The sequence below is a fragment of the Cetorhinus maximus genome, chromosome 6, assembly GCF_964194155.1.
Source record: "Cetorhinus maximus chromosome 6, sCetMax3.hap1.1, whole genome shotgun sequence".
In the NCBI taxonomy this organism is placed as follows: domain Eukaryota; kingdom Metazoa; phylum Chordata; class Chondrichthyes; order Lamniformes; family Cetorhinidae; genus Cetorhinus; species Cetorhinus maximus.
The window spans coordinates 73,609,485-73,631,348 of NC_135884.1; the positions used below are offsets into that span (position 1 = coordinate 73,609,485).

The 21,864-nt window shown below is 44.9% G+C and overlaps 1 protein-coding gene across 1 annotated transcript in view; it reads right to left on the reverse strand.

The window, feature by feature from the left end:
* The window catches only part of rnf123 (ring finger protein 123), a 440,342-nt gene that overhangs the window by 151,320 nt on the left and 267,158 nt on the right, over positions 1-21,864 (reverse strand). The window lies entirely within an intron of this gene.

The window sequence follows — 21,864 nt, forward strand, 5'->3', positions numbered from 1 at the left end:
GTCTGCTTGATCAGCACCCCATCCACAAACATTAACTCTTTCCACCACCGAAACACAGTGGCAGCAGTGTGTACCATCTACAAGATGCACTGTAGCGACTCACCAAGGCTCCTTTGACAGTCCCTTCCAAACCTGTCGACCACTACACCTGGAAGGACACGGGCAGCAGATGCATGGGAACACCACCACCTGCAGGTTCCACTCCAAACTACACAGCCATCCTAACTTGGAACAATATCGCTGTTCCTTCACTGTTGTTGGGTCAAATTCCTGGAACTTTCTTTCTAACAGCACTGTTACCAGATGACCGCAGCATGCAGACTCACCACCACCTTTTTGAGGGCAGTTATGGAAGGCAACAAATGCTGGTATTGCTAGCGACACCCACATCCCGTGAAAGAATAAAAAAAACCTAACGGCCATTTAGCTAATCCTGAACTATTGAATATTCAATACCACCCTCCTATCATATCCTTTCATGGCAACCTGAAATATCTAAGGAAACAGCTTGAAACTACTAATTTCAAGGATTGAGTATCTGAACAGACTCTTACTTCTTCGGGACTCAACTTGTGGGCCAGTTCTCACCCTAGCAGGTGCAGCATGTTGTCTACTGACAGCATGCTGTTTGCCAGGTTCATACAGATTGGCACAAGTAGACCATGATTGTACTCCAGTCTGATGGAGGAAGTACAGGACCTAGGGAAAGGTAAGGCAAGGATTTAAACTCAATTTGTCCTCTCTCTTGCCCATTCGGGGAAACGGATCAATGACAGAATATATCATGTTGCCCAGTCTCCAGTAAAAGACTTTCACATCGATTTATTTACCTTCACTATCCGACAGATAGTGAAAATCATCTGAACAGCTGAAAGACTTAAAGGAGATATCTGATGAGGTTAAGCTCCTGACTGTTGGTCATAAGTACAATAGACTCTATTTCTGAAGGCTGATCACAGATCAATAATGACAATAACCTTCGGAATCTTAATGACATCCTTCAGTGCAATCCTGTCGCACTCAAATCTCTCCAGTGTGTAACCAGAACATGCTCAATGCTGTCAGAAATCATAGAATTCAATCAAGAGAGAAATTTGAAGCAAGAAGAGTTCACGCCCTTCCTTTTACCTGTCCCGTAGCCCTGTGCTTTCTCCATTGGACTGGAGCACATGGGTGGTCCACTTGCGCCCATCTATATAAACCTGGCAAAAGACGGGCTGCCACTAACCCACAGGCCCCAGCATATTGATTAGGGTGAGACTCAAACCACATATTGCATAATGAATGGGAAAAATGAGTCAAATTCAGATTCTCAAGCCTTGAAATTAGAATTTCTAAGTTGTTCTCTTAGATATTACATGCTGTCAGGAAAGGATATTGGATCATAGAAAGTTTACAACACAGAAAGAGGCCACTTGGCCCATCGTGTCTGTGCCAGCCAAAAAACAAGCCAAGCAGCCTAATTTCCAGCATTTGGTCTGTAGCCCTGCAGGTTACAGCACTTGAGATGCACATCCAGGCATATTTTAAATGAGTTGAGGGTTTCTGCCTCTACTACCCTTTGTTGGTAGGGTGGTACTAAACATTCCATCGTGCAGAATTAGGGGATTGGCTCTTAGGCCAGGAGAACTCAGGAAAGGGTAAGTTCAAAAGCAGTAAGAGAAATTTCAAGGTTGTAGAGCAGAATAGCAATTTGTCTGAAAATAAGCAGAATGGGTCAGGAAAAGACAGAACGCTTAACAAAGATAGTATGACATTAGGGACTAAGATGGCATCAGGGGAAAGCACAAAAATATTAAGGACAACTTAAATTTATCTAGCACCTTTAATGAAATAAATGTCCCAGGGCACTCTACAGGGGTGTCACCAAGCAAAATTGGACACAGAGTCACACAAAACGATATTAGGGCAAATGGCCAAAAGCTTGGTCAAAGAGGTGGTTTTAAAGGAATGCCTGAAAAGAGAAAAGAGAGATAGAGACACCAAGAGGTTTAGAGGAGAAATTCCAGGAGTTAGGACACTGGCAGCTGAAGGCACGGTCACAAATGGTGCAGCAATTAAAATCGGGTCCGCTTAAGAGGCCAGAATTAGATGAGGGTAAGTATATTGGGGGTTGTGGGGCTGGAGGAGATTACAGAAATAGGGAAGCTTCAGGTCAAAGAAGGACTTGAAAACAAGTCTGAGAATCTTAAGCTCAAGATATTGTTTGATCGGAGCAAATGTAGGATAGCAAGCACAGTGGGTGATGCCTGAAGGGGACTAGATGCAAGTAAGGACATAGGCAGCAGAGTTTGGATTACCTCAAGGTTTTGTTGGGTAGCATTTGGGAGATTGGCCAATAGTGCATTGGAGTAGACAAGTCTACAAATAACATACAAAGGTGTGATGAGGAGTTCAATAGCAGGTGAGCACAGCAGGGGTGGAGATGGGCAATGTTACAGAGTTGGAAATAGATGCTCTCAGTAACGGTGTGGATATATGGTCAGTAATTCATCAAGTTTAAACATCAAGTTGCCATCGGTCCAGTTAAGCCTTAGAAGTTTCCCAGGGAGAGGAATGGAGTTGATAGCTAGGAAACTCCTAGTTTGTAGCAGTGGCTGGAGATAATGGCTTCAATCTGCCCAATGTTTAGCTGGAGGAAATTTCTGCTCATCCAGTACTGGATGTCATACAAGCAGTCTGACGACTTAGAGATAGTGAACGAGTGGGAGAGGTAGTGGTGAGATAGAGCTGAGTGCTGTCAGCATACATGGGAAAACTAACCCCGTTTGTTCAGATATTGTTGCCGAGGGGCAGCATGTAGATAGATCCTTAGGGGGCACCAGTGGTAACTGTACAGGGGTGGGAAGAAAAGTCATTGAAAGCAATACACTGGCTATGATTAGACATAGATAAGAATGGAACCACATGGGTGCAGCCCTACCAAGCCGGATGAGTGGAGAAGTGTTGGGGGAGGATGGTGTGGTCAACCATGTCAAAGGCGGCAGACAGGTCAAAAAGGATAAGTAGGGAAGGTTTACCTTTGTCACAGTCACACAAGTTCTCATTTGTGACTTTGATCAGAGCAATTTCAGTTGTGGTAGAGGCAGAAACATGATTGGAGAAATTCAAAGACTGGCATTTCTGGGAAAGATAAAGCCACTACATCTGAATGCATGAAGCATTCGCAATAACTTAGATGAATCACTAACACAGATAGAAATGAATGGGTTTGATCCAATAGCCATTATGGAGATATAGTTGCAGAGTGACCAAAATTGGGAACCAAATGTTTCAGGTGCATGACTTTTAGAAGAGACTTCTACAACAATAACAACTTATTGCTGAAAAAAAAGTCTTGCTGTCGAAGCTTTTTGTCTTGCGCTCATCAGGACAGATTGATCAGGTTTGGTATTATTGCAAATCTGTCCTGATGAGTGCAGGGCGAAAAGCTTCTGAGGGAGCTGGTGGTGGCATTGTGGTATTGTCACTGGACTAGTATTCCAGAGACCCAGGGAATTGCTCTGGGGGCCGGGGTTCAAATCCCACCATGGTGGGATTTCTGATGGCCACAAAACCATTGCCAATTGTCGTAAAAACCCTTCCAATGTCCTACATGTGACCCCAGATCCATAGCAATGTGGTTGACTCTTAACTGCGCTCTGAACAAGGGCAATTAGGATGGGCAATAAATGTTGGCCTAGCCAGTAACGCCCACATCCTACGTATGAATAAAAAAAAAAATGCGTGTCTCTTTTCCAGCATTACTCAAGTTCTATACTACCAAGCAGCTATTAATAACAACTTATATTTATAAAGTGCCTTTAATATAATGAAACGTACCAAGGTAATTCTCAAGAGCATTATAAAACTAAGTATGACAATGAGCCACAAAAATAGATACTAGGTCAGGTGACCGAAAGCTTGATCAGAGAGGTAGATTTTAAGGAGAGTGCCTTTAAGGAGGAAAGCGAGATGGAGTGGTATAGGGAGGGAATTCCAGAGCTTGGGGCCTAGGTAACTGAAGGCATGGCCACCAATGGTGATTAAAATTAGGGAGGCAAGAGGACAGAATTAGAGGAGCGCAGATATTTCGGAGGGCTGTGGGGCTGGAGGAGATTACAGAAATAGAGAGCGGTGAAGCCAGTGAGGAATTTGAAAACAAGGACAAGAATTTTAAAATCAAGACATGCCTGACTGGTAGCCAATGTAGGTCAAAAAGCACAGGAGTGATAAGGGTGTGGGACTTGGTGTGTGTTCTGACATGGGCAGTAGAGTTCTGAATGACCTCAAGTTTACGGAGGGTAGAACGTGGGAGCTCTGCCAGGAGTGTGTTGGAATAATCAAGTTTTGAGGTAATAAAGGCATGAATAAGGGTTTCAGTAGATGAGGTGAGATGGGGTGAGGCTGGGCGATCTTATGGTCTTAGTAATGACACAAATATGAGAGCAGAAGTTCATCCTGCAGTTAAATGTGACACCAAGGTTGCAAACGAACTGGTTTAATCACAGTCTTTTGTCAGGGAGAGGGGTGGGGTCAGTAGCTAGGGAATAGAGTTTGGAGCAGGGAGCAAAAACAATGGCTTCAGTCTTCCCCATATTTAATTGAAGGAAATTTCACCTCATCCAGTACTAGATATTGGAGGAGTCAGAAGTGGTGGTGGTGAGGTACAACTGCTCTCTTCAGCATACATGCGAAAACTAACACCGCGCTTTCCGATGATGTCATTAAGGGGCAGCATGTACATTAGAAATAGGAGGGGGCCAAGGCTGGATTCTTGGGGGAACACCATAGGTAAAGTGCAAGAGCAGGAAGAGAAGCCTTCACAAGTGATTCTCTATCTACAATTATAAAATAAGAATGGAGCCAAGCAAGTAGCCTCACTCAGCTGGACAACAGCGGAGAGGCACCAGAGGAGGATGGTGTGGTCAATCATGTCAAAGGCTGCAGGTAGGTTTGGGAGGACGAGGAGGGATGGTATGCCCTTGTCACAGTCATTTGGGATGTAATTTGTGACGCTGATCAGCAAAATGGAAAAGAGAAACTAAGGATCTTAACTTGGAAAATCAAGATGTGGAGCCAGTTTGGTGAAGCTAGGAAACAAAGGGCAGAAAACACTGGTGGGAATAATTTATATGCCAACCAGCAATAGCTGTAATGTAGGACAGAGTATAAACTGGGAAATTTAGAGGTGCATGAAACAAGGTTAATATAGTAATCACTGAGGACTTTAATTTTCAGCTAGACTGGACAAACCAAATTTGCTGCAAAAGTGTGGAGGATGGGTTAGTGAAATGTATACATAGATTTCTAGATCAGAATGTCGGGGAACAGGCTAATTTAGATTTAACATTGTGGAAAGCAAAAGGGTTCATTGATAACCTTGCGGTAAAGTCCAGGGAAGGAGCACCATAACATGGTAGAATTTTATAGTGATTTTGAGTATGATTTTGGTCTAAACTAGGATCTTAAATCTGAACAAAGCAAACTACATATAAGAGGAGAGTTGATATAGGGTAGATTGGGAAACTACATTAAAAGATATGACAATTGATAAGCAATGGCAAACATTTAAATATTTAATTAATAATTTGCAGCAAATACACACATGAAAAGTGGTCCAAACAAATGAAGTTAAAGACAGTATTAGATTAAAGGGAGAGATTTGTAATCCTGCCAAAAAAAAGTAGCAAGCCTCAAAAAATGGGGAGAATTTTCAAATTCAGCAAAGGATGAACAAGAAATTGAAGAAAGAAAGAGAAAATGAGCAAATGAGAGTAAATTTACTACAAGTAAACTATAGAGTAAACTTTACTAAATCCTGAATCCCTCAGAGGTAGAGATAAGAGCAATTATAATGAGAAATAAGGAAATCACAGAGATGTTAAACAAATACCTCACAGAAAACACAAAACATTCCTGAAATAGTGGGAGACCAAGGGCCTAACAACAATTTTTAAAATTCATTTATGGGATGTGGGCGACACTGGCTAGGCCAGCATTTATTGCCCATCCTTAGTTGCCCTTGAGGTGGTGGTGGTGAGCTGCCTTATTAAAGCACAACTTAAATGCACAACTTAAATAGATTAGTATGAGTAAAGAAGTAGCACTGAAGGAATTAATGGAACTAAAGGTAACTCTCCTGAGGTAGCTACAGATAGTGGATGTATTGGTTTTGAGCTTCCAGAGTTTCCTAGGTTCTAGAACAGTCTCCATGGATTGGAAGGTAGCAACATAATCCTGCTATTGAAGGAGAGAGAAAGAAAACAGTGAACTATATGTAGGTTATCCTGACATCACTAGTAGAGAAATTTCTAAAATCTATTATTAGGGACATGGTAAGAGGTCACTTAGAAAAATCATCATATGATCACAGAATAATGAATGGGGAATCAGGTTTGACAAATCCATTAGAGATTTTTGAGGTTGTAACTAGCAGGGTGAAAAAGGGGAAGCAGTGGGTGTAGTGAATTTGATTTCAAAAAAATTGATAAGGTAGCACACAAAAGGTTATTATAGAAACATAGAAACTAGGAGCAGGAGTGGGCCATTTGGCCCTTCGAGCCTGCTCCGCCATTCATTATGATCATGGCTGATCATCCAACTCAATAGCCTGCCCCCACTTTCTCCCCACACCCTTTGATTCCTTTCGCCCCAAGAGCTATATCTAACTCCTTCTTGAAGGCATACAATGTTTTGGTCTCAACTACTTTCTGTGGTAACAAATTCCATAGGCTCACCACTCTCTGGGTGAAAAAATGTCTCCTCATTTCAGTCCTAAATGGTCCATCCCATATCCTCAGACCGTGGCCCCTGGTTTTGGATTCCCCCACCATCGGGAACATTCCTTCCTGCATCTACCCTGTCTAGTCCTGTTAGAATTTTATAGGTTTCTATGAGATCCCCCCTCATTCTTCTGAACTCCAGCGAATATAATCCTAATCGACTCAATCTCTCCTCATATGTCAGTCCCGACATCCTAGGAATCAGTCGGGTAAACCTTTGCTGCACTCCCTCTATAGCAAGTACATCCTTCCTCAGATAAGGGGACCAAAACTGCACACAATATTCCAGGTGTGGTCTCACCAAGGCCCTGTACAATTGCAGCAAGGCATCCCTGTTCCTGCACTCGAATCCTCTGGCTATGAAGGCCAACATACCATTAGCCTTCTTTACCGCCTGCTGCACCTGCATGCTTACCTTCAGCGACTGGTGTACGAGGACACCCAGGTCTCGTTGCACATTCCCCTCTCTCAATTTATAGCCTTTCAGATAATAATCCGCCTTCCTGTTTTTGCTACCAAAATGGATAACCTCACATTTATCCACATTATACTGCATCTGCCATGCATTTGCCCACTCACTCAGCTTGTCCAAATCACACTGAAACATCTCTGCATCCTCCTCACAGCTCACCCTCCCACCCAGCTTTGTGTCATCTGCAAATCTGGAGATATGACATTTAGTTCCCTCATCTAAATCATTAATATATATTGTGAATAGCTGGGGTCCCAGCACCGATCCCTGCGGTACCCCACTAGTCACTGCCTGCCATTCGGAAAAAGACCCATTTATTCCTACTCTTTGTTTCCTGTCTGCCAACCAGTTTTCTATCCATCTCAATACACTACCCCCAATCCCATGCGCTTTAATTTTACACGCCAATCTCTTTTGTGGGACTTTGTCGAAAGCCTTCCGAAAGTCCAAATAAACCACATCCACTGGCTCCCCCTCATCAACTCTACTAGTTACATCCTCGAAAAATTCCAGTAAATTTGTCAAGCATGATTTCCCTTTTATAAATCCATGCTGACTCTGTCCGGTTCTGCCACTGTTTTCCACGTGCTCAGCTATTAAATCTTTCATAACGGACTCTAGAATTTTCCCCACTACCGACGTCAGGCTGACTGGTCTATAATTCCGTTTTCTCTCTGCCTCCCTTTTTAAATTGTGTGGTTACACTAGCTACCCTCCAATCTGTAGGAACTGTTCCAGAGTCTATAGAATCCCGGAACATGAACGCCAATGCATCCACTATTTCCAGGGCCACTTCCTTAAGTACTCTGGGATGTAGTTTATCAGGCCCCGGGGATTTATCGGCCTTCAATCCCATCAAGTTCCCCAACACCATTTCCCTACTAATACTGATTTCTTTAAGTTCCTCCCTCTCACTAAACCCTGTGTTCCCCAACATTTCTGGTATGTTATTAGTGTCCTCCAAAGTATGTATTTAGTTGGTCAGCCATTTCTTTGTTCCCCATTATAAATTCCCCTGTTTCTGACTGTAAGGGACCTTCATTTGTCTTCACCACTCTTTTACTCTTCACATACCTATAGTCAGTTTTACAGTCAGTTTTTATGTTCCCCGCAAGCTTACTCTTGTACTCTATTTTCCCCTTCTTAATCAATCCCTTGGTCTTCCTTTGCTGAATTCTAAACAGCTCCCAATCCTCAGGTCTGTTGTTTTTTCTGGCCAATTTGTATGCCTTTTCCTTGCATCTAATACTATCTCTAATTTCCCTTGTAAGCCATGGTTTGGCCACCTTTCCTGTTTTACTTTTGCGCCAGACAGGAATAAACAATTGTTGCAGTTCACCCATGCGCTCTTTGAATGTTTGCCATTGCCTATCCACTGTCATCCCTTTAAGCAAAGTTCCCCAATCCATCATAGCCAACTCGTGCTCATACCATCGTAGTTTCCTTTATTAAGATTCAGGAACCAAGTCTCAGAATCAACTCTCCATCTTGAGGAAGAATTCTATCATATTATGGTCGCTCATCCCCAAGGGGCCTCGCACAGCTAGATTACCAATTATTCCTTTCTCATTACACAATACCCAGTCGAGGATGGCCTGTTCTCTCATTGGTTCCTCAATGTATTGGTCCAGAAAAGCATCCCGTATACACTCCAGGAATTCCTCCTCTACGGTATTGTTACTAATTTGATTTGCCCAATCTATATGCATATTAAAGTCACCCATAATTACAGATGTTCCTTTATTACATGCGTCTCTAATTTGCTGTTTAATGCCATTCCCAACATCACCACTACAGTTTGGGGGTCTATATACAACCCCCACTAACGTTTTTTGCCCCTTAGTGTTTCTCAGCTCTACCCATACAGATTCCACATCGTCGGAGCTAATATCTTTCCTCACTATTGCGTTAATTTCCTCTTTAACCAGCAATGCAACTCCACCGCCTTTTCCTTTTTGTCTGTCCTTCCTAAATACAGAATACCCCTGGATGTTCAGTTCCCATCCCTGGTCACCCTGCAGCCATGTCTCCGTAATCCTGACTATATCATACCTGTTTACATCTATTTGCGCGGTTAATTCATCCACTTTATTACGAATGCTCCTCGCTTTAAGGCACAAAGCCTTAAGGCTTGTCTTTTTAACATTACTTGTTTCATTCCAACTATTTTTCACTGAGGCCCTGTTTGATTCTTGCCTTTGATTTCTCTATAACTTTTCTTATTCCGCTTTCTGTCTTTTGTTCTTATCTTTGATTCCCCCTCCTCTGACTCCTTGCATAGGTTCCCATCCCCCTGCCATTTTAGTTTAAACCCTCCCCAACCACTCTTGCAAATGTTCCCCCTAGGGCATCAGTCCCGGTCCTGCCCAGGTGTAACCCATCCAGTTTGTACTGGTCCCACCTCTCCCAGAACCGGTCCCAATGTCCCAGGAATCTGAAACCCTCCCTTTCACACCATCTCTGCAGCCACGTATTAATCCGATAGATCCTGCTATTTCTACTCGGACTGGCACGTGGCACTGGTAGTAATCCTGAGATCGCTACCTTTGAGGTCCTACTTTTCAGCTTATTTCCTAACTCCCTATATTCTGCTTTTAGGACCTCATCCCTTTTTTTACCTCTGTCCTTTGTACCAATGTGTACCACGACCACTGGCTGTTCACCCTCCCCCTTCAGAATGTCCTGTAGCCGCTCTGAGACATCCTTGATCCTAGCACCAGGGAGGCAACGTACCATCTTGGAGTCTCGTTTGCGGCCACAGAAATGCCTATCTATTCCCCTTACAATTGAATCCACTATAACTATTGCATTCCCACACTTTTTACTCCTCCCCTGTGCAGCAGAGCCAACCGTGGTGCAACAAATTTGGCTGTTACTGCTTTCTCCTGAGAGGCCATTCCCCCAAAGTGGTATATCTGTTTTGCAGGGGAAGAGCCACAGGATATTCCTGCACTGCCTGCCTAGTCCTCTCGCTTTGCCTGGTGGTCACCCATTCCCTTCCTGCCTGTGGACTCTTAGCCTGTGGTGTGACCACTTCTCTATAAATGTTATCCACGATAATCTCTGCCTTGCGGATGCTCCACAGTGTCCCCAGCCGCCGCTCCAGCTCCAAAACCCAGGCTTACAGAAGCTGCAGCTGGAGACACTTCCCACACACTTGCTGGCTCCGGGCACTGGAAAGGTGCCCAGCTTCCCACATAGAGCAGGAGGAGCACACCACGGCTTTGAGCTCTCCTGCCATGACTTACCCCTTTAAATTAAATGAAACCTTTTGGAAGACAATTAATATCTTGTTACAGAATATAGCCCCTACAAACGATGAACCACAAAATAAGGCCTTAAAAACTATAAGCAATAAAAGTAGTAAATGTTTACCCGGCCATACTCACTGTACCCAAAGGATTACCTCGTTCCCTCCTCACCAAACTCCCTCAGTCACCCCTGCTCTCCCAGCTTCTCTTCAACTCCCGATCCTCTCATGCTCTTTTTCAACTCCTGACTCCTCTCGCGCTCTTCTTCAACTGCCGGCTCCTCTTGCACTCCTCTTCAACTCCCGGCTCCTCTCGCGCTCCTCTTCAACTCCCGGCTCCTCTCATGCTTCTCATCAACTCCTGACTCCTCTCGCGCTTCTTTTCAACTCCTGACTCCTCTAGGTGCTGCTGACTGCCTGTCCCAGAGTCTTCCTCTCGCTCTCTCCTCTAGGTGCAGCTGACTGCTTGTCCCAGAGTCCTCCTCTCGCACTCTCCTCTAGGTGCTGGTGACTGCCTATCCCAGAGTCCTCCTCTCGCTCTCTCCTCAAAACTGGGGCACATGGGATGGAAGTTAAAACTCGGAGTGGCAGAGTCAGATTGCCAAACCTCTCCTAGATTTTTTAACCCTAGTTTTTTTTCCATTTTGTTTCGCCCAACTTTCCGACTCAGGCTCGGCGAGATCTGGGCAGTCAGTGCGCCCTTGGGGCCCAGTGTTGAACGGAAGAGTCCTCGTGGGCGTGGGGGAGTTCCATGGGTTGGGCAGCTCCAGTCGAGGGGTGTAGTCCCTTGGGGGGTCGGGGGGAGTCCCATGTGGAGGAATGGCCAGACGGGGGGTTGGGGGCAGACCCCTGGGGGGTCGGGAGGGGGAGAGAGGGGTGGAAGTCTCGTGGGTCTGTACAGTAGTTACCCAGAAGTTATAAGAGGTTTTAATTTTTGTTTCTCTGGGTAACTATTGATGTAATGCAGTTGGAGCCATCCGAAGTTTGCAATTTAAATCACATTAATGGATGCTTCCCAGTGCTGGGCAGTTGTCCAGGGGAAGTTTGCACTTCTGGGCAATTGCCGTGTAAACCTTACCTGTGAAGTTCTGAAGGGGATTCCCCAACGCATCTCTGGGGTACACCCCACCCCCCAAAATACGACACCCTGGAGCTTGGAAGTTACAGCCCTATAGCTTGGATTGGGGATTGGTTAATGGACAGAAATCAGGATAGGAATAAACAGATCATTTACGGTTGGCAGGTTGTGACCGGTGGGGTACCATAAAGATAAGTGCTAAGGCCTGAGCTATTTGCAACTTATATTAATGGCTTACATGAGGCCCCCCCCTCCCCCGAGTTTAACATATCCAGGTTTGCTGATGATGCAAAGTTAGGTGGGAACATGAGCTGCGAGGAGGTTGCAAAGAAGCTGCGAAGGGATATAAATAGGCTAAGTCAGGGGGCAAGAACACGGCAGATGGAATATAATGTGGAGAAGTGTGAAGTTTCCCACAAATAGAAAAGCAGAATGTTTTTTCAGTGGTGAGGGACTGAGAAATGCTAATATTCAGAGAGACCTAGGTGCATGAATCAGAGAAAATTAACATTTAGATACAAGCAATTAGGAAAGCAAATAACATGTACACCTTTATTCCAAAGGGATTAGAGTATAGAAGTCATGATACAATTATATAGAGCCTCAGTGAGGCCACACTCATGAGTACCGTGTACAGTTTTGATCTCCTTAGAAAGGAAGCATATATTTGCACAAACGAGAATGCAACAATGGTTCACTTGATTGATTCCTGGGATAAGGGGATCGTCCTCTGAGGAGAGATCGAGTAGACTGGCCTGTATTCCTTAGCATTTAAAAGAATGACCTAATTGAAACATACAAAATTCTTAAGGGCCGTGATAGGGTAGATGCTAGAAGGGTTTTTTCCCCCATGGCTAGGAAGGCTAGAACACTCTCAGATTAAGGGGTTGCCCATTTAGGAATGAAATGAGGAAACATTTCTTCACTCAAATGGTTGTGGATCTTTGGAAAGCTCTATTCCAGTGAGCAGTGGATGTTGAGTCATTGAGCTTAGTCAAGACAGAGATCAACAGATTTTTAGATACTAAGCGAATCAAAGGATAAGGGGAAATTCTGGGAAGATGGAACTAAGGTGGAAGATCAACCATGACCAGGGCAGCTTCGAAGTGCTGAATGGCCTTCTCCTGCTCCTATTTCTTACATTCACCGGACAAGTTTGTGACATGAAATTCCAGTCTCCACTAATTAATGCTACTAAATTGCCACCTGTATCTAAAATTAATAACCAGCACAGTCACCAGCTGTAACAAAAATGACTAACCAGTCTTATGTAATGAAAATCTTATGCCTGTGACTATTTCCTGTCTAAAAACTTTATTTCCTGCTGTTAGTCTTTTCCTCATACTTACGTCAAGCTGCCACACAAGTGTCAGGCAATGACCATCTCCAACAAGAGAAAATCTAACCATCAACTCTTGACGTTCAGTGGCATTACCATCACTGAATACCCCACTATCAACATCCGGGGGGGGTTACCATTGACCAGAAAGTGAACTGGATTAGCCATATAAATACTGTGGCTACAAGAGCAGAGAGTCAGAGGCTAGGAATCCTGTGACAAGTAACTCACCTCCTGACTCCCCAAAGCCTGACCACCATCTACAAGGTACAAGCCAGGAGTGTGATAGAATACTACCCACTTACCTGGATGAGTGCAGTTATCACGACACTCAAGAAGGTTGACACCATCCAGGACAAAGCAGCCCACTTGATTGGCACCACATCTGCAAACATTCACTCCCTCCACTGCCGACGCACAGTAGCAGCAGTGCACACCATCTACAAGATGCACTGCAGGAATTCACCAAGGCTCCTTAGACAGCACCTTCCAAACCCACAATCTTTACCATCTAGAAGGATAAGGGCAGCAGATAGATGGAAACACCACCACCTGGAAGTTCGCCTCCAAGCCACTCACCTTCCTGACTTGGAAATATATCGCTGTTCCTTCACTGTCACTGGGTCAAAATCCTGGAACTCCCTCACTAACAACATTGCGGGTGTTCCCACATCACATGGACCGCAGAGGTTCAAGGAGGCAGCGCAACACTGCCTTCTCAAGGACAACTAGGGATGGGCAATAAATACTGGCCCAGCCAGCGAAGCCCACATCCCCTGAACGAATTTTTAAAAAAAATTCCTGTAACTCTGCAGCCAACCGAAAGTGACAGGAAGGAGTTATGCATGCACATTTAGCCACCCAGCAGCCACCCGTGCATGAGCAACTGTTCCTAATGCTGGTAGGCGGATGGAACTTTTTAAAATCTGATTTATTATATGGAAAACAGTTTTGTGAAGCTATTTACATCACCAACGCATGAGTGTCAGTGCTTTGATTGGCAACGGTGGAGATTTAGCTGCATTTTCAGAAGTGTAAAAGCCCTCACACAGAACACTAATTAACTTGCCATAATTCTTAAAAAATCAGACTATGAAAATAAACAAAACGGATGAGTTTATTTAAAGGCTATTTTTCCTCCAGCATGTTAAGCTTTGTGCAGGTGGCCCCCTCACAGCCTAGAGAGCTCAGTTGGGTGATAATCAGACTCTTAATCCCAGAAGCATTGTTTCAAATTCTACATGAGACAATTCTTGAAATATTTTATTCAAAATATATTTAAAATGATTTTTAATCAAAAAAAAATTCAATCAATTCTCCAGAGTCTCAGTTCACTGGAAGTCAGAAATCTAATTTACTGAAATTTCCTGGTTATATTTGTTCATCATTCAGTGAATTGTCAGAGGCATGTTTTACAGAGCTAACAATTGATAAACGATAGGTAAACCGGCTACAAGAACGTGGTTAAGGACTGCCCAGGCCCAAAATGGATAACTTGAACTTTGTTGTTAGTCTGTATCAAGCCAACTTGTTCACTTTAATGCAGCAGCTGACACACCAAGACTGACACCACGCATGTGCAAAAAATGTTCCCGCTAGCGTTGCAGCACAAATAAACACAGCTGAATTGAAATTGAACAGATCACATGAAATTTTTAAATCTGATCACCAGGTGGCCTCCTCACATATCACCCAAATAGCTTTCCAATTTTTTTTTGATGCACGATTTTCTTTTCTAACTTGATATCTTAAGTGCATAAACAGAATACAGAAACCCAGAAAATTACATGATCCACAATAATATTTATTGATTGAATCATCCTTTGACGCTTTCATTTAAGTTATTTAGTTCTCAGCCAACAATGCTTCTTTTGCCTAGAGCTGGAGTTAAATTTGGATTGTACAATCTGAGTACATACTTTGCACTTAATTTTGCAGGATGCATCAATTCCAGTCAGCTGTAGTGATGGAAAACTTGCCTTATCTGCAAACATTTTCTGCATTTTTCCCCAAGTGATCTGAACAAAAGCTGGAGGACAAATTCGAAAAGCTACACTCTGATAAAGTTCACAGTGAGTGGTTTTTTAAAACAGAGGCTGTGTGTGCGTCTTTGAGAGAAAAATTGGGGTTGGGGGTGGTGGAGAAACTGCACTGATTATGCACCAGTTCTAACTTTGTTTCAGGGGTTGCAGTACATGGAGGGGGCAGGCAAATACACCGAGAGACAGGGAACAGACAAAGTCCTGCCTCATTCGAATTTTTAAAAATGTAAATTCAATTTTGAAAGCATAAGGCATTTTTGAAGAAATGAAATGGGAGGAAATATTTTTTGAGGGTAAGGTGTCATCTGGCCTTGTCATTCACCCTCAGGGACAAGGAGGAAATAAAGCACTACAGGTAAGGTTAATGATGGCACAGCATTGGTAGGGGGGGCAGGGGAAATAGAGGCTGTATGGATTGAAACGATAGTGAGGAGATGGTAGGAAAGGGAACAGAAAGCAAAAATGTGAACAGATAACAGACACTATGGGATTGCAAGGGGTGAACCAGGAGTATCAGATGTCAGCCTTGGCTCAGTGGTAGCAACCTCAAGTCAGATGGTGCTGGGCTCAAGTCCCACTCTAGAGACATGACCACAAATCCAAGCTGACACTCCCAGTGTAAAACTGAGGCAGGGAGGCTGACGCCCAGTTTGCCCTCTCAGCTGAATGTCAAAGATCATTTGGACCTTCTCAAAAAAAGTGCAGTTCTTCCAATATCTGACCAACATTGAACCTTCAACTGACATCACAAGAAAAAGATTAAATGGTCATTTTCTATGGGGTGATGGTTGTGCAGTGGTAATGCCACTGGTCTGTAATCCAGAGCCCAGGCCAATACTCTGGGGACACGAATTCAAATCCCACCATGGCAGTTGGTGGAATTTAAATTCAATTTATAAAATCTGGAATTGAAAGCTAATTTCAGGGTCTCCTTACTTACTAATGCCCTTTACTCTGTCTGGCCTACAAGCGACTCCAGATCCACAGCAATGTGGTTGACTCTTAAATGCCCTCTGAAATGGCCTAGCAAACCGCTACAAAGTCTCAAAAAAGGAATGAAACCAGATGGGCCATCCGGCAACTACCTAGGCACTGGAAATGACAACAGCTAACTCAGCCCCGTCGGCTCTGCAACGGCCTCTGGGGGCTTGTGCCAAAATTAGGAGAGCTGTCTCACAAACTAGTCAAGCAACAGCCTGACATACCCATTCTCACGGAATCATACCTGACAGATAATGTCCCAGACACCACCATCACCAACCCTGGGCATGTCCTGTCCCACCAGCAGGGCAGACCCAGCAGAGGTGATGGCACAGTGATAAACAGTCAGGAGGGAGTTGCCCTGGGAGTCCTCAACATCGACTCCGGACCCCATGAAGTCTCATGACATCAGGTCAAACATGGGCAAGGAAACCTCCTGCTGATTACCATGTACCGCCCTCCCTCAGCTGATGAAACAGCGCTCCTCCATGTTGAACACCACTAGGAGGAAGCACTGAGGGTGGCAAGGGCGCAGAATGTACTCTGGGTAGGGGACTTCAATGTCCACCACCAAGAGTGGCTCGGTAGCACCACTACTGATCAAGCTGGCTGAGTCCTAAATGACATAGCTGCTAGACTGGGTCTGCGACAGGTGGCGAGGGTACCAAGAGGGAAAACATACTTGACCTCATCCTCACCAACCTAGCTGCTGCAGATCATCTGTCCATGACAGTATCAGTTGGAATGACCACCGCTGTGTCATTGTGGAGATGAAGTCCCACCTTCACATTGAAGATACCCTCTATCGTGTTGTGTGGCACTACCACAGTGCTAAATAGGATAGATTTTCAACAGATCTAGCAACTCAAGACTGGGCATCCATGAGGCGCTGTGGGCCATCAGCAGCAGCAGAATTGTGCTCGAACATAATCTGTAACCTCATGGCCCGGCATATCCCCCACCCTACCATTACCATCAAGCCAGGTATCAACCCTGGTACAATAAAGAATGCAGGAGGGCATGCCAGAAGCAGCACCAGGCATACCTAAAAATGAGGTGTCAACCTGGTGAAGCTATAACACAGGATTACTTGCGTGCCAAACAGCATAAGCATCAAGTGATAGGCACGGCTAAGCGATCCAACAACCAACTAAACTCTGCAGTCCCACCACATCCAGTCGTGAATGGTGGTCGTCAATTAAACAACTCACTGGAGGAGGAACTTCCACAAATATCCCCATCCTCAATGATGGAGGAGCCCAGCATATCAGTGCAAAAGATAAGGCTGAAGCATTTGCTACACTCTACAGCCAGAAGTGCCGAGTGGGTGGTCCAGCTTGGAGCTCCTCTGGAGGTCCCCAGCATCACAGATGCTAGTCTTCAACCAATTCGATTCACTCCATCTGATATCAAGAAACGGCTGAAGGCACTGGATAATGCAAAGGCTATGGGCCCTGACAATATTTCAGCAAAAGTACTGAAGACTTGAGTCCCAGAACTTGCTGTGCCCCTAGCCAAGCTGTTCCAGTACAGACACAACACTGGCATTTACCCGACTATGTGGAAATTTGCCCACATATGGCCTGTACACAAAAAGCAGGACAAATCCAACCCGGTCAATTACCGCCCCATCAGTCTACTCTCGATCATCAGTACAGTAATGGAAGGGATCATCAACAGTGCTATCAAGCGGCACTTGCTTAGCAATAACCTGCTCATTGACACCCAGTTTGGGTTCTGCCAGGGCCACTCAGCTCCTGACCTCCTTACAGCTTTGGTTAAAGCATGGACAAAAAAGCTGAACTCTCGAGGTGAGGTGAGAATGACTGCCCTTGACATCAAGGCAGCACTTGACAGAGTGTGGCATCATGGAGCCGTTGCAAAACTGGAGTCAATGGGAATCAGGGGGAAAACTCTCCGCCGGTTGGAGTCACACCACAGGAAGGTGGCTGTGGTTGTTGGAGTTCAGTCATCTCAGCTCCAGGACATCACCGCAGGAGTTCCTCAGGGTAGTGTCCTCGACCCAACCATCTTCAGCTGCTTCATCAATGACCTTCCTTCCATCATAAGGTCAGAAGTGGGGATGTTCGCTGATGATTGCACAAGGTTCAGCACCATTTATGAGTCCTCAGATACTGAAGCAGTCTATGTATAAATGCAGCAAGACCTGGACAATATCCAGGCTTTGGCTGATGAGTGGCAAGTAACATTTGCACCACACAAGTGTCAGGCAATGGCCATCTCCAACAAGAGAGAATCCAACTATCGCCCTCGATGTTCAATGGCATTACCATCACTGAATCCCCCACTATCAACATGCTGGGGGTGGGGTTACTGTTGGCCAGAAAGTGAACTGGGCTAGCTATATAAATACCGTGGCTACAACAGCATGTTAGGGGCTAGGAATAGTGTGACGAATAACCCATCTCCTGACTCCCCAAAGCCTGTCCACCATCTACAAGGCACAAGTCAGGAGTGTGATGGAATACTCCCCACTTGCCTGGATGAGTGCAGCTCCAACAACACTCAAGCTTGACACCATCCAGGAGAAAGCAGCCCGCTTGATTGGCACCACATCCACAAACATTCACTCCGTCCACCACCAGCGCACAGTAGCAGCAGTGTGTACCATCTACAAATTCACTGCAGGAATTCATGAAGGCTTCTTCGACAGCACCTTCCAAACCCATGACCACTGCCATCTACAAGAACAAGGGCAGCAGATAGATGGAAACACCATCACCTGGAAGTTCTGTTCCAAGCCACTCACCATCCTGGCTTGGAAATATATTGCCATTTCTTCATTCCAGGGATGAAATTCTGGAACTCCCTTCCTAACAGCACTATGGGCGTACCCACACCACATGGATTGCAGCGGTTCAGGAAGGCAGCTCACCACCACATTCTCAAGGGCAACTAGGAATGGGCAATAAATGCTGGCCCAGCCAGCGAAGCCCACATCCTATGAATGAATGAAAGAAAGAAATAGCCGAGCAAGCCACTCAGATCAAGGATGACAAGGGATAGGCAACAAATTGTGGTCCTGCCAGTTATGCCCCACATCCCATGAAACAAATATTAAAAAATTACCTCATTGCTGCTTGTAGGACTTTGTAATTACCAGTAGCTAGTGCAAATTGGCTTCAGTGTTTCTTTACATTGTAACAGTGACTACATCAAAATAGTTATTTCATTGTCTGTAAAGTGGTACCCACAGTGTTTCTTGGATAGCACATTTTTAGATGTGGTCACCCCACAGCTTACGGAAGTGCAAACAGAGATGGAATGGGTGACCATCAGTCAGGAGAAAGGTGTCAGGCAGGTAGTCAGGAAATCCACAGGGTGCATCTCTCTCGAGAACCGTTTTCTGTGTTGGAAAAAGGTGAGAGTGACGGTTCCTCTGGGGAGTGCAGCCACGCTCGTGGCACTGTGAGTGGCTCAACTACACAGGGGGGGAATGAAGAAGAGGGGAAGAGCAATAGTGGTAGGAAACTTGATAGTAAGGGGAACGGACAGGCGTTTCTGCGGCCATAGGCGTGACTCCAGGATGGCATGTTGCCTCCCTGGCGCCAGGGTCAAGGATGTCACTGAATGGCTGCAGGACATTCTAAAGGGGGAGGGAAAACAGACAGCGATCGTGGTACATATTGGTACCAACGACATAGGTAAAAAGAGGGTTGAGGTCCTGCAAGCAGAATTTAGGGAGCTAGGAAACAGATTAAAAAACAGGACCTCAAAGGTAATAATCTCTGGTTTATTTCTGGTGCCACGCATTAGTGGGTATAGATATAGGAGGTTAGCCCAGATGAATGCGTGGCTGGAGAGATGGTGCAGGAGGGAGGGCTTTAGATTGCTAGGACATTGGGACCGTTTCTGGGGGCGGTGGGACCTGTACAAGGCGGACAGGTTGCACCTGAACCGGAATGGGACCAACATCCTCGCGGGGAGGTTTGCTAGTGTTGTTGGGGAGGGTTTACACTAACTTGGCAGGGGGATGGGATCCTGAGAGGAGGTTCAGCAGGGGGAGATGCACAGCCAAAATTAGAAGAGAGAGCAAGTGAGTCTGGAAGGCATAGAAATTATAGGCCAGTTAAGGCACAAGGGAGCTTGGCAAGGTTGGATGGTATTTATTTTAATGCAAGGAGTCTGACAAATAAGGCAGATGAGTTAAGGGCACAAATTAACACATGGAAGTATGATGTCATTGTTATCACAGAGACATGTTTGAGAGGGGGGCAGGATTGGCAGCTCAATATTCCAGGATATACAAAGGGAAGGAGATAAAAGAGGAGGGGGTATTGCAATATTGATCAAGGAATCAATTACAGCAGAAAGGAGGGATGACATCTTAGAGGGCTCCTCAAATGAAGCCATATGGGTAGAACTGAAAAACAAAAAAGGAGCAATCACGTTGCTGGGAGTGTACCATAGGCCCCCAAACAGTCAGAGAGAAATAGAAAAGCAGATATGTAGGCAAATTTCAGAGAAGACTAAAAATAATAGGGTAGTAATAGTGGGGGATTTCAACTTCCCCAACATTAACTGGGTCAGTCATAGTGTGATAGGTTTAGAGGGAGCGGAATTCTTAAAATGCATCTTAGAGAGCTTTTTAAGCCAGTACGTAGAAGGTCCTACAAGCGAGGAGGCGGCCCTGGACTTAATTTTAAGGAATGAAGCCAGGCAAGTGGTAGAGGTATCAGTGGGGGGAGCATTTTGCAGATAGTGATCATAGCTCTGTTAGATTCAAGGTTGTTATGGAAAAGGACAAGGATGGGCCAGAAATCAGAGTTCTAAATTGGGGGAAGGCCGATTTTAATAAGATCAGATATGATTTGGCCAGAGTGGACTGGGAGCAGCTACTTTTAGGTAAATCTGTGTCAGAGCAGTGGGACTCATTCAAGGAGGAAATAGGGAGAGTACAGGGCCAACATATTCCAATAAAGACAAAGGGTGAGACCAACAAATCCAGGGAACCCTGGATGTCGAGGGATATACAGGATTGGATAAAGAGAAAAAGGGAGGCTTATGGCAGATACCAAGGGCTCAAAACAGTGGAAGCCCTAGACGAGTATAGAATGTGTAGGAGGGAACTTAAAAAGGAAATAAGGAGAGCAAAAAGGGGGCATGAAAAAACATTGGCACGTAAAATAAAGAAAAATCCAAAGTTATTTTACAAGTACATTAAGAGTAAGAGGATAAATAGGGAAAGAGTAGGGCTCATTAAGGACCATAGTGGTAATTTGTGTGTGGAGCCGGAAGATGTAGGTAGGGTTCTAAATGAATACTTTGTGTCGGTGTTCGCAAGTGAGAGGGACGACGTGGGCATGGAAATCAGGCAGAAGGACTGTGATATAATTAAATAAATTAGCATAGAAAGGGAGGAGGTTCTAAGTGGTCTGGCAGGCTTAAAAGTAGATAAATCTCCAGGCCCGGATGAAATGTATCCCAGGCTGTTGAGTGAGGCAAGGGAGGAGATAGCAGGGGCGCTGGCAATAATTTTCAATACCTCTCTGGCCACAGGAAAAGTGCCAGAGGACTGGAGGACAGCCAATGTGGTACTGTTATTCAAGAAAGGAGGAAGGGATAAACCAGGGAACTACAGGCCAGTCAGTCTAACCTAAGTAGTGGGGAAACTACTAGAAGCAATTCTGAGGGACAGAATTAATCTACACTTGGAGAGGCAGGGATTAAGCAAGGACAATCAGCATGGTTTTGTTGAGGGGAGGTCATGTCTGACCAATTTGATTTAATTTTTCAAAGAGGTGACTGGGTGTGTCGATGAGGGCAATGCATTTGACTTACTCTACTTGGACTTCAGCAAGGGAGACTGATAACAAAGGTAAGAGCCCATGGGATCTAAGGAAAATTGGCAAATTGGATCCAGAATTGGATGAGTGGCAGGAAGCAGAGGGCAATGGTCGAGGGGTGTTTTTGTGAC